This window comes from Macaca fascicularis, chromosome 11 (genome assembly GCF_037993035.2).
Source record: "Macaca fascicularis isolate 582-1 chromosome 11, T2T-MFA8v1.1".
In the NCBI taxonomy this organism is placed as follows: domain Eukaryota; kingdom Metazoa; phylum Chordata; class Mammalia; order Primates; family Cercopithecidae; genus Macaca; species Macaca fascicularis.
Genome location: NC_088385.1, coordinates 46,493,776 through 46,506,471, shown reverse-complemented (window position 1 = coordinate 46,506,471; position 12,696 = coordinate 46,493,776). Strand labels below are relative to the sequence as shown.

Here is a 12,696-nt window from a genome sequence, read left to right as displayed (position 1 = left end):
CAGTTAATGTCATAATGGCAGGATCAAGTTCACACATAACAATATTAACCTTAAATGTAAATGGACTAAATGCTCCAGTTAAAAGACACAGACTGGCAAACTGGATAAAGAGTCAAGACCCACCAGTTTGCTGTATTTAGGAGACCCATCTCACATGCAGAGACATACATATGCTCAAAATAAAGGGATGGAGGAAGATCTACCAAGGAAATGGAGAACAAAAAAAAGCAGGGGTTGCAATCCTAGTCTCTGATAAAACAGACTTTAAACCATCAAAGATCAAAAGAGACAAAGAAGGCCATTACATAATGGTAAAGGGATCAATTCAACAGGAAGAGCTAACTATCCTAAATATATATGCACCCAATACAGGAGCACCCAGATTCATAAAGCAAGTCCTTAGAGACTTACAAAGAGACTTAGACTCTCATACAATAATAATGGGAGACTTCAACACCCCACTGTCAACATTAGACAGATCAACGAGACAGAAAGTTAACAAGGATATCCAGGAATTGAACTCATCTCTGCAGCAAGCAGACCTAATAGACATCTACAGAACTCTCCACCCCAAATCAACAGAATATACATTCTTCTCAGCACCACATCACACTTATTCCAAAATTGACCACATAATTGGAAGTAAAGCACTCCTCAGCAAATGTACAAGAACAGAAATTATAACAAACTGTCTCTCAGACCACAGTGCAATCAAACTAGAACTCAGGACTAAGAAACTCAGTCAAAACCGCTCATCTACATGGAAACTGAATAACTTGCTCCTGAATGACTACTAGGTACATAACAAAATGAAGGCAGAAATAAAGATGTTCTTTGAAACCAATGAGAACAAAAGATACAACATACCGGAATCTCTGGGACACATTTAAAGCAGTGTGTAGAGGGAAATTTATAGCACCAAATGCCCACAAGAGAAAGCTGGAAAGATCTAAAATTGACACTGTAACATCTCAATTAAAAGAACTAGAGAAGCAAGAGCAAACACATTCAAAAGCTAGCAGAAGGCAAGAAATAACTAAGATCAGAGCAGAACTGAAGGAGATAGAGACACAAAAAACCCTCCAAAAAATCAGTGAATCCAGGAGTTGTTTTTTTGAAAAGATCAACAAAATTGATAGACCGCTAGCAAGACTAATAAAGAAGAAAAGAGAGAAGAATCAAATAGACACAATAAAAAATGATAAAGGGGATATCACCACCGACCCCACAGAAATACAAACTACCATCAGGGAATACTATAAACACCTCTACGCAAATAAACTAGAAAATCTTGAAGAAATGGATAATTTCCTGGACACTTACCCTCTCCCAAGACTAAACCAGGAAGAAGCTGAATTCCTGAATAGACCAATAGCAGGCTCTGAAATTGAGGCAATAATTAATAGCCTACCAACCAAAAAAAGTCCAGGACCAGATGGATTCACAGCTGAATTCTAGCAGAGGTACAAGGAGGAGTTGGTACCATTCCTTCTGAAACTATTCCAATCAATAGAAAAAGAGAGAATCCTCCATAACTCATTTTATGAGGCCAACATCATCCTGATACCAAAGCTTGGCAGAGACACAACAAAAAAAGAGAATTTTAGACCAATATCACTGATGAACATCGATGCAAAAATCCTCAATAAAATACTGGCAAACCGGATCCAGCAGCACATCAAAAAGCTTATCCACCATGATCAAGCGGGCTTCATCCCTGGGATGCAAGGCTGGTTCAACATACGCAAATCAATAAATGTAATCCAGCATATAAACAGAACCAAAGACAAAAACCATATGATTATCTCAATAGAGAGGCAGAAAAGTCCTTTGACAAAATTCAACAGCCCTTCACGCTAAAAACGCTCAATAAATTCGGTATTGATGGAACGTATCTCAAAATAATAGGAGCTATTTATGACAAACCCACAGCCTATATCATACTGAATGGGCAAAAACTGGAAAAATTCCCTTTGAAAACTGGCACAAAGCAGGGATGTCCTCTCTCACCACTCCTATTCAACATAGTGTTGGAAGTTCTGACTAGGGCAATCAGGCAAGAGAAAGAAATAAAGGGTATTCAGTTAGGAAAAGAAGAGGTCAAATTGTACCTGTTTGCAGATGACATGATTGTATATTTAGAAAACCCCATTGTCTCAGCCCAAAATCTCCTTAAGCTGATAAGCAACTTCAGCAAAGTCTCAGGATACAAAATTAATGTGCAAAAATCACAAGCATTCTTATACACCAGTAACAGACAAAGAGAGAGTGAAATCATGAATGAACTTCCATTCACAAAAGAGAATGAAAGAGAGAATGAAATATGCTTCAATGAGAATGAAATACCTCGGAATCCAACTTGCAAGGGATGTAAAGGACCTCTTCAAGGAGAACTACAAACCTCTGCTCAGTGAAATAAAAGAGGACACAAACAAATGGAAGAACATACCATGCTCATGGATAGGAAGAATCAATATCGTGAAAATGGCCATACTGCCCAAGGTAATTTATAGATTCAATGCCATCCCCATCAAGCTACCAATGAGTTTCTTCATAGAATTGGAAAAAAACAGCTTTAAAGTTCATATGGAACCAAAAAAGAGCCTGCATTGCCCAGACAATCCTAAGTCAAAAGAACAAAGCTATAGGCATCACGCTACCTGACTTCAAACTATACCACAAGGCTACAGTAACCAAAACAACATGGTACTGGTACCAAAACAGAGATATAGACCAATGGAACAGAACAGAGTCCTCAGAAATAATACCACACATCTACAGCCATCTGATCTTTGACAAACCTGAGAGAAACAAAAATGGGGAAAGGATTCCCAATTTAATAAATGGTGCTGGGAAAATTGGCTAGCCATAAGTAGAAAGCTGAAACTGGATCCTTTCCTTACTCCTTATACGAAAATTAATTCAAGATGGATTAGAGACTTAAATGTTAGACCTAAAACCATAAAAACCCTGGAAGAAAACCTAGGTAATACCATTCAGGACATAGGCATGGGCAAGGACATCATGTCTAAAACACCAAAATCAACGTCAACAAAAGCCAAAATTGACAAATGGGATCTAATTAAACTAAAGAGCTTTTGCACAGCAAAAGAAACTACCATCAGAGTGAACAGGCAACCTACAGAATGGGAGAAAATTTTTGCAATCTACTCATCTGACAAAGGGCTAATATCCAGAACCTACAAAGAACTCAAACAAATTTACAAGAAAAAAACAAACAACCCCATCAAAAAGTGGGCAAAAGATATGAACAGTACATTTCTCAAAAGAAGACATGCATACAGCCAACAGACACATGAAGAAATGCTCATCATCACTGGCCATCAGAGAAAGGCAAATCAAAACCACAATGAGATACCATCTCGCACCAGTTAGAATGGCGATCATTAAAAAGTCAGGAAACAACAGGTACTGGAGAGGATGTGGAGAAATAGGAATACTTTTACACTGTTGGTGGGATTGTAAACTAGTTCAACCATTATGGAAAACAGTATGGCGATTCCTCAAGGATCTAGAACTAGAAGTACCATATGACCCAGCCATCCCATTACTGGGTATATACCCAAAGGATTATAAATCATGCTGCTGTAAAGACACATGCACACGTATGTTTATTGCGGCACTATTCACAATAGCAAAGACTTGGAATCAACCCAAATTTCCATCAGTGACAGACAGACTGGATTAAGAAAATGTGGCACATATACACCATGGAATACTATGACTATGCAGCCATAAAAAAGGATGAGTTTGTGTCCTTTGTAGGGACATGGATGCAGCTGGAAACCATCATTCTCAGCAAACTGTCACAAGAACAGAAAACCAAACACCACATGTTCTCATTCATAGGTGGGAACTGAACAATGAGATCACTTGGACTCGGGAAGGGGAACATCACACACTGGGGCCTATCACGGGGACGGGGGAGGGGGGAAGGATTGCACTGGGAGTTATACCTGATGTAAATGACGAGTTGATGGGTGCTGACGAGTTGATGGGTGCAGCACACCAACATGGCACAAGTATACATATGTAACAAACCTGCACGTTATGCACATGTACCCTAGAACTTAAAGTATAATAATAATAATAATAATAATAAAAATACGTAAAAAAAAAAGAAAATACATAGCTTAAAAGTGATTACAGTAGAGAAGAGGAAAGGTTTAAAGTCAGTGATCTAAGTTTCATGTTAAGAAGCTAGAAAAATAAGAGCTAATTAAAACCAAACAAAACAAAGAATGAAACAATAAACAGCAGAAGTCAATGTAACAGTTCTTTGAAAAGATTAATAAAATTGATAAACTGGCTATGATTGATTAAACTAATTAAGAAAAAACAGATAAAGTATAAATTATCAGTATTAGGAATAAAAGAGGGCATGTCATTTTATGGATATTATGAGGATAATGAAGGAATACTGTGAACAACTTTGTGCCAATAAATTTACCAACTTAGATGGGATGGTCATTTGCTTGACAATCACAACTTTCCAAAAATGGACATAAAATGGAAAATTTGAGTATCCCTGTAGTTATTAAAGAAGCTAAATCATGATTAATAAGCTACTTGCAAAGCAAGTTCCAGGCCCATATAGAATTTTTTTTTCTTTTTTTGAGACCGGGTCTCACTCACTCTGGCACTTAGGTGGTTGCAGTGCAGTGGCACGATCACAGCTCACTACAGCATCAACCTCCTAGGGTCATGGGATCCTCCCACCTCAACCTCCTGAGTAGCTGGGACCACAGACACATGCAACCACACCTAGCAAATCTTTGTATTTTTTATAGAGTTGAGGTTTCATCTTGTTGCCTGGGCTGGTTTTGAAATCCTGAGCTTAAGCAATCCACCCACTGCAGCTTCCCAGATTGCTGAGATTATAGGTGTGGGCCACTGCACCCAGCTCCTGGTGAATGCTATAAAATATTTAAGGAAGAAATAGCTTTAATTTTAAACAAAAACTTTAAGAAAATTAAGGTAGAATAAACACTTCCCATTAAGGTTTTTGAAGCTAGCATAATTCTAATACTAGGGCCTGAGTTGTTACAAGAAAAGTAAATTTGAGTCCAATTTCATGAACACAGACCAAAAAGTATCCTTAACAACAAAAAATTAGTAAAACTGAACCAAGCAGTATGAAAAGGAGAATAAATCATGACCCAGGAAGGTTGATTGGTTTAGTATATGGAAAAATAATCCATGCTAGTTACCATATTGAAATTGTTCAATGGAGGCAAACCTGTATGATCATCTCAGCATATGCAGAGAAAATATTTGAGAGAATAACATTCTTTTATGATAAAACCTTTCAGCAAACCAGAATAGCAAATGACATCCACACAAAAAAAACTGCAGCCAACTTTATTCTCAGCGGTGAAAAAATGATGCTTTCCCTTATGACTGTTTGCTAGGCAAAGATATCCACTATCATCACTTACATTCATTCAACCAGAAAAGTTGATTCTAAAATTTTTATGGAAAAGCAGAGGACCTAAAATTGCTAAACTATCTCGAAGAACAAAGTTGGAGGATTCACTCTCTAATTTCAAGACTTATTATAACACTAAAGTAATCAACACAGTCTGGTAACAGTAGATAAATGAATCAGTGACATGGAAGGAACAACCATATGAATGAATTTTTAAAATATTGTGCTGATTAAAAGAAGCTAGACACAAACAGTACATTCCCCATGATTGCATATGAAGTTCATCAATGTGCTATGGGGACAGAAGTTTGATCAGTGGTAGTCAATGGGGATTGACTGGAACAGGGGTATAAGAGAACTTCCTCGAATTATGGAAATACTCTCTTTCTTGATTGAGATAATGTTTACAAGGGTGTGCATATTTTCTTAAAATTCAGAATGGTTACACCTTGGATCTCTGCATTTTCTTGTACATAAATTTTACCTAAAAAATAAATTAATTTTAGCCTTATGGTGGATTTCTCTGATATATTCCTGTTCTGCCTTGGCCAGCGAATAATATAAATGTTTCTGCCGGAATGTTTTTCTAATAGCTTCTGTTGGAATAACTGCTCTCCTTACTCCTCCTACACTGGGCCTAAACCCCTATCATGGCAGTTAAAGAATATTTTGTTTGATGATTACTGGAGTGTAGGTTACTTGAAGCAACGGATGTCTGTTGATCATTACTGTTTATAATCTCTAGCTCAAAGCTTTTCATGGATTCTCAGGGTTTGAGAGAAAAAAAGGATATGTGTATATTTAAGAAGTGTGTACATTATTTTCAGCAATAGTACTGTGGATTTTGTGCAGGTCTTAACGTATTTTACCATACAGTTTAAAACTACCTAATATTAGTGCAAAATGCCACATTCATTGATTTCAGCAGTATCACATTCTGTCAGAATATATTTTGCTTCTTCCACTATAATCATGACATTTTAAATAACCCTGGCCAAGCCACTTATATGCTGGTATTAATTTACTTGGTGGTGTCTTCCCTTAAGCTATGTAGACAGAGTTAATATTTTGTTATGTTTACTTACCTGGTAATGATGGTTTGTTTGTTTGCAGTTTACACAGAATCTTTCTTTAGGTAACACAGGAGTTGATCATTTGCGGATCATATATTACCTGCATTTAACGTGAAAGATTCCAGCTGTGCACATTGAAATTTTTGTTATGTACCTTCAGCTGTGGTCTTATGTTTATTCTGTAGCTGCCATCCGATTATCAAGTGTATCAGTCATCAGGGTGCATATTTTACATGGTCCTTGGTGGCAGAGGAAAAGTAACTTTCCAGCCTGGGATCTCAATGTGGCAATGTTTTCTTTTCTGCTAAAATAGACTTGTGAAGCATGAACTAAAATTTAAAAATATGTTACCAAGTAAGTTGCCGTAACATAACTGTAGCAACTGGCTAAATTCAGTGTTATCTGTTTGCATCTAAAACTTCTGCATTAAGTAGAAACATATTACATAAATTGTAACTTACGTTTGGTGACCATGTTATCATGTAAATATCTAGTTATTGATCAATAACGATGACCATTTCTTTTGTAAATCCATGGATCTTTTAGTAAACACATCACTCATGTGATTATTCCTTCAGTATATGAAAAATTCAAAATTCGTCGGAACATTGAACAATGTAGTTGGATAGCTCTGGATGTAGGGCTAAGGGCACAGTGTTCTTGGATGAGGTTGAGGGGGTTTAAGTTATGCTTTTTTAAGGGGAAAATGTTTCACTGTCCTGTTTATCATTGGGAAGTTCCAGCTGGGGGGGGATGCCATCCCTGGGTAAGTTTATTCATGGTGTTCAGTGATTAGCTTTAGTACTTGGCATTTAACATACATTCAGGTGATGTTTCCTGGGTAAATAACTGAGTAGCAGCTCAGAGAAATCACAAGGCTTAGCTTTCCAAGCAAACACAATACATCTTCATTAGGTAGTGTTTTCAAAGAATCTACTGATTCTAATTGCTAACCCTTTTTATTTTCGGTGAACTATTGCAGGAAAAAAAAGATTTTGAGTTTATTTTATAGTTATTTGTGAAAGGATGCCAACTTGAAGCTATAGAATTTTTAAGAATAAATCATCTTAATATTTATAATATTCCTCTGAGCTATTCAGAATGGGCTAACATGGACACGATTTGTTAATCAATAGCAAAAGTGCAAGCTAGAAGACAGAGTGGAAATAAAACTTAATTGGAATTACAGATACAATTTTTTCATTTCATTTTTTTTTTTTTTTAGTTTAAGACAGCATTGGATGTTATTAGAGAATTTGCTAAAAAGCCTCACTGTACTCAGGATGACATTTCAGACATTGTCAGTGAGCCAATCTTAGTGTTTTAGAAAGTATCAAGATTATCTGTGACTAAAAGATATGAGGTGGTTATTTTGCTTGGAACCATAGTTTTGACAATATGAAGTTGGGAAACCAGTAAGGAAGTGATAGTTGACCTGTACCTTAATGCTCTCATGGCCTGTTGGGAGGATAATTGGCTAAATGAGTGTGGTGTCTGAAAACCTTTCCTGTGCCTCTCAAAGTGAAAAGTGTCTTCTCTTAGTAGAATTCAGCTCCTCAAGGGCTATAAAAACAATTGCATGTTTTTAAAAAATATAATGTATTGTAATAAACTTCCCTTAAGTAGGATAGTTTTTCCATTACAGCTTGACTTCATATTAAAACCACAGATCATATAGATCTTCCACTGTAAGGCATTGGCAACCTTTTCATGTCATTTGTGAATTTAAGGAGAAACAGGAACATAGGGGAGAAGGGAAAGAAACAGAACACAAAAGCAGGACACAATTGTTTACTCCTGTACAGTTTCTTCAGGAGGAGTGAGGCTTGGGGAAACCTTTGGGATGCAGAGATTGAAAAATAAAGAGAAAGCAACTTGCGATCTATCATATTCATCATAGAAAATATTTTCAAAGGATCAAATCCTTTAAAATCTTGCAAACGATTATTTTTGCGCCTAATGATTTTTTAAAATTACCCACCTTCTTGTTATCCAACTTTTCCTGCATGAAAAGTTTTCTAGTGTATGTTAAAGAAACATTAAATAAAACCTTAGTTTGGCACAGTGTTCAAAATAAGCAGTACAAATTTACCCTTTACACATGAGGTATTTTAACTAGTCAGCTATTTTAACAGTAATGCTCTTACGGAGTTCTGATTTACTAAGGATAGGTGTTGAGAGAATCACAGGATATTCCATTTCCTACTAGCAGTTCTGTGTTATTTAAATCCAGCTTGCAGTTACCCAGCCCAGTGGGTGGTACTGTGTTGGGCACCTGTGCTGGGCACAATTAGGAGTGACAGCTCCCAGCCAGCCAGCTTTGCTTTTGCTTTGTTATTTCTGCAATGTTTTACTGCATTTAACAGAGGTGAGGGAATAATACTTCCAAAGGGAACCTCTGAATTCTTTAAACATGAAGCTAAGGTAAATTAATGCACTTTTTTTTTGTTTGTTCTACCAAATTAATTATCAAGTAATTACTGAACATTTAATATAGCTTGACTTATAGTAAACATTTATTGTATAGTAAACTTCCTGGATTTTAACTGTAGTTCTGTTGCATACTAACCATGTATCTTCTTTGTGCCTCATTTCTTTGTCTATAAAGTGGGGATAATAATGGCACTCGCCTCATAGGGTTGTTGTGAAATCATAGGAGTTAATGTTTCTTAACTGTTCTGAACAGTGCTTGGCACACGGTAATTGGTGCTACACATTAGCTATTACTATTGCTATTAGTATTGTTGTTACTAAACAATTACATGTCTATGCTGAGATTGTGCATTCAACTAGATTTTCATATATTTGGAACATAATCATCACACCTCTGGACTGCTAAAGAGTAGATAACATGCTAACTCATGTTGTCAGTTCAGAGAGGAGGTCAATGATCACGAAGTGCAAAAGTCTGTGACTTAAGGAAGCAGATGTTAGAGGATTATTGTCTTGAGTTACATAGGTGAGAGCAGCAGGATTGCTTTAAAACAGGAATGAGAGCGAATGTGCAGTTCAGAGAAGGAGCTGTTTGGTTTGTTGTGAGGCCCCTAGCCATCTGATGGAAGAGACAGCACCCTTGCTCAGCTGAGCCATAGCAGGAGGTCTGGCCCCAGGAATGCAGGATCCATGATTCACACAGCTTCAGTCTCTGGAATTGAGAAGGCTTAACCTGAGGTGAAATTGGTGGGATTGTTCTTTATTGATAGCTGGCCTAACGTTGTCATTTGGAAGCGTTCCTCTCCCTTTAAATGGCCTGCTTTGGTCGGAAGGTGCTGGTACTGCTAGCTGTGCCAGAAAATAGTTCATTTCGTAACTGTAAGTTTAGAAAATTTTAAATCCTTAGATGAGTGATCATGATGGTAAAGAACATACTAAAGATTTTTAAAACTCATGAGAGCTTGGCATGTCTGCTCGACTGTGTGTTCGTCTGGTGCGCTTACTTGCCCGCAGAAGATAAATGGCTTTTGCCGTAAGGTGTGGACCTTGGGTGCTTGTTGTTCATGTTTATCCCGGGTTTTAAAAACATTTAGATCCTTGGTTCTCAGCCACAACTGCACGTTAGCACCACCTGGAGAGCTTTTAATAAAACAGAACTCCCTGGGCCTAGAGCCCAGATCAATTAATCAAAATCCCTGGGGGAGGGTGGGGCCTGGAAACTGGTGGGTTTCACCAGCCTCCTAGGTGATTCTAATGTGAAACCAGGTTTAGAGTACCTGACTTAATTTAGAATAATGAGATCTCTTGTATCAATAGGAGACTACTTGCTTTTCTGGGGGACTGCCTGCCCCAGTATATCACAATACTCTGTCATTCATCTAATTCCTGCTTTCCTTGGATTTAGAGGACTGGTAGTCCTACTACTGCCTTAGTTTGGTTTATAGAGATCCTTCTCTTTTTGTTTCATATTGAAATTTTTATAAGTACCACAGCAACACAGCCTCTTATTTATCTTTCCTGTTCTCCAGTCTGCACATCGTTAGAGGAATGTTTTTCTTAAGAGAGAAATTGGTTAGTTCTACCTGCTGAAAATTTAGTTGGGTGATACAGCCAGAACAAACACGTTACAATGATTTCACTTAATTCCCCCAGCAGTCTTATGAAATAGACACTATTACCTGTGTGTTAAAACGTTAAGTAACTTGGCCGAATGCAGTGGCGCATACCTGTAATCCCAGCACTTTGGGCGGGTGGATCACGAGATCAGGAGTTCGAGACCAGCCTGGCCAATATTTTGAAACCCCGTTTCTACTAAAAATACAAAAATTAGCCAGGCGTGGTGGCATGCACCTGCAGTCCCAGCTACTCAGGAGGCTGAGGTAGGAGAATTGCTTGAACCCAGGAGGCGGAGGTTGCAGTGAGTCGAGACTGCGCCACTACACCCCGGGCTGGGAGACAGAGTGAGACTCCATCTCAATAAATAAATAAATAAAATGGTAAGTAACTTGACCAGGTTCTCGTGGTTTGTATGCCCAGAGCTGAAGTGACACCTACATCTGTTCCTGTGTCCTCTGTCATATAAGCTCTGATCTTGTGTACTGCATTTCTTCAAAGCCATGAAAATTATTCATATCAAAATATTTTCATCATGAAAGTTAATTAAAACAAAATAAGCTTTCCATTTTACTTTTAGAAGTATTAGGATACAAATGTATAAAACATTTTTTTCTTGACTCATCTCTGGAAAGAAGCTTTAGTATTCTTAAAGATTGGCAGCAGGGTACAAATTCCTTTTCCCCACGTTAGTATAGGCCAACAAAATTGTACATTTCAGATCCAGACTCTTGCACAGATTTCAAAAGGTGGGAAGGCCTATTCTGTCTTCTGTAGCTCACTTAGGAAACATAGGCTGATATATGTCTGTATTTTCCTTTTCTTTTTGTCTTCTCTTTTCTCTTCTCTTCCTTTCTCTTTTTCCTGTTTTAAAAAAACTTGTAAAAATACTGCATCCTGGGATTTAATAGCAAGTAGTAGAGTGCAAAATATTATGTGAGCATCTTGGACCTGAAAATGATTCAGTTTCTGCATTCATTTCAGTGCTTTTTGAAGCATTATCTGCCACTTTTCTATCTTAATAGAAAGATAGGTGTAGATAAATGAAACATAAAGGCTTAGGACTTTTAAAATTTATTTCCTAATCCAGTATATTTAGGGTCTACCTTAAAAAATCACTTTTAAATAATTATCAATATAGTATAAACATTTCTTTGACACAGCTCAGATGGAAGTTTTATTGATTTACAGCAATAAAACACACATTTAAATAACAGATTATATTATGCAAGTTAATATCTTAAGGAGAAGAGGCCAGCAGTACATATTTTTGTGAGCTGATCTCTGTAGCTCTCATCCGAGGACTAGAAGAGAAGGTCCAGTTATGTCTATAATAATGAATGGTTTGGTTGGAAGGAATTACTGTGCAAGTAAATTTGCAGAGCTAAATGACCCAGAAGAGTTGTCTCCTAAGATATTGTCATGTAAATCCAAAGCACAGTTATTTTCTGGTTAGTTAATGTAGAAAGTTTAGATATACAGGTGCTTATGTATTATTTCATAAAATATGTACTCAGTGCCTACTGTGTGCAAGATGACTAGATGCTATGCTGAATACAAAGTTAAATAATATTAAGCAATTGATTGGGATAGGTAAATAATGTATTATTATACAAGATACAGAGACATAAATTAAGGCTAAAAAACTGTGCGCTCTGTGGATGAGCAGAGGCAGGAGTGACTAAATATTGGTGTAATTATCACAATCCATGGCCTAAAGCATAAAACACCTCTAATAAGATTTAACACTGCAGGCCAACTGATTCATTTAGTCATTCATTCATAAATAGTTTATTTACTTTCCAAATCCTGGTTAATTTTTCTGTTTCCATGTGTAGTTTTAGTTTTTGTAGTTTGTAGTAGAAGGTATTCTTACTACCCATGTAATGATCATATTTTTTCTTCTACTGGTTTTTTAATTAAAATGAAATTGCATGGAAAATAGCAGACTTATTTTGTGAAATTTATCTCTGGAACCTTTAAGACTACTATACTTTTAGTTTAGCACAGCTTAAAAGGTAGAATAGCTTTGAAAAATATATTGAGCCAGGTGACTTCCATGACTTATGCATATCAGTGTGGTTTGTTTTGAAGTGGAATTGGCCTGCTGAGCTCTATTGTTAGGAA

At 36.9% G+C, this 12,696-nt stretch overlaps 1 protein-coding gene across 8 annotated transcripts in view; it reads left to right on the top strand.

Annotated features, from left to right (window-relative positions):
• The window catches only part of SLC2A13 (solute carrier family 2 member 13), a 369,307-nt gene that overhangs the window by 74,440 nt on the left and 282,171 nt on the right, over window positions 1–12,696 (top strand). The gene's annotated exons all lie outside the window — the stretch shown is intronic.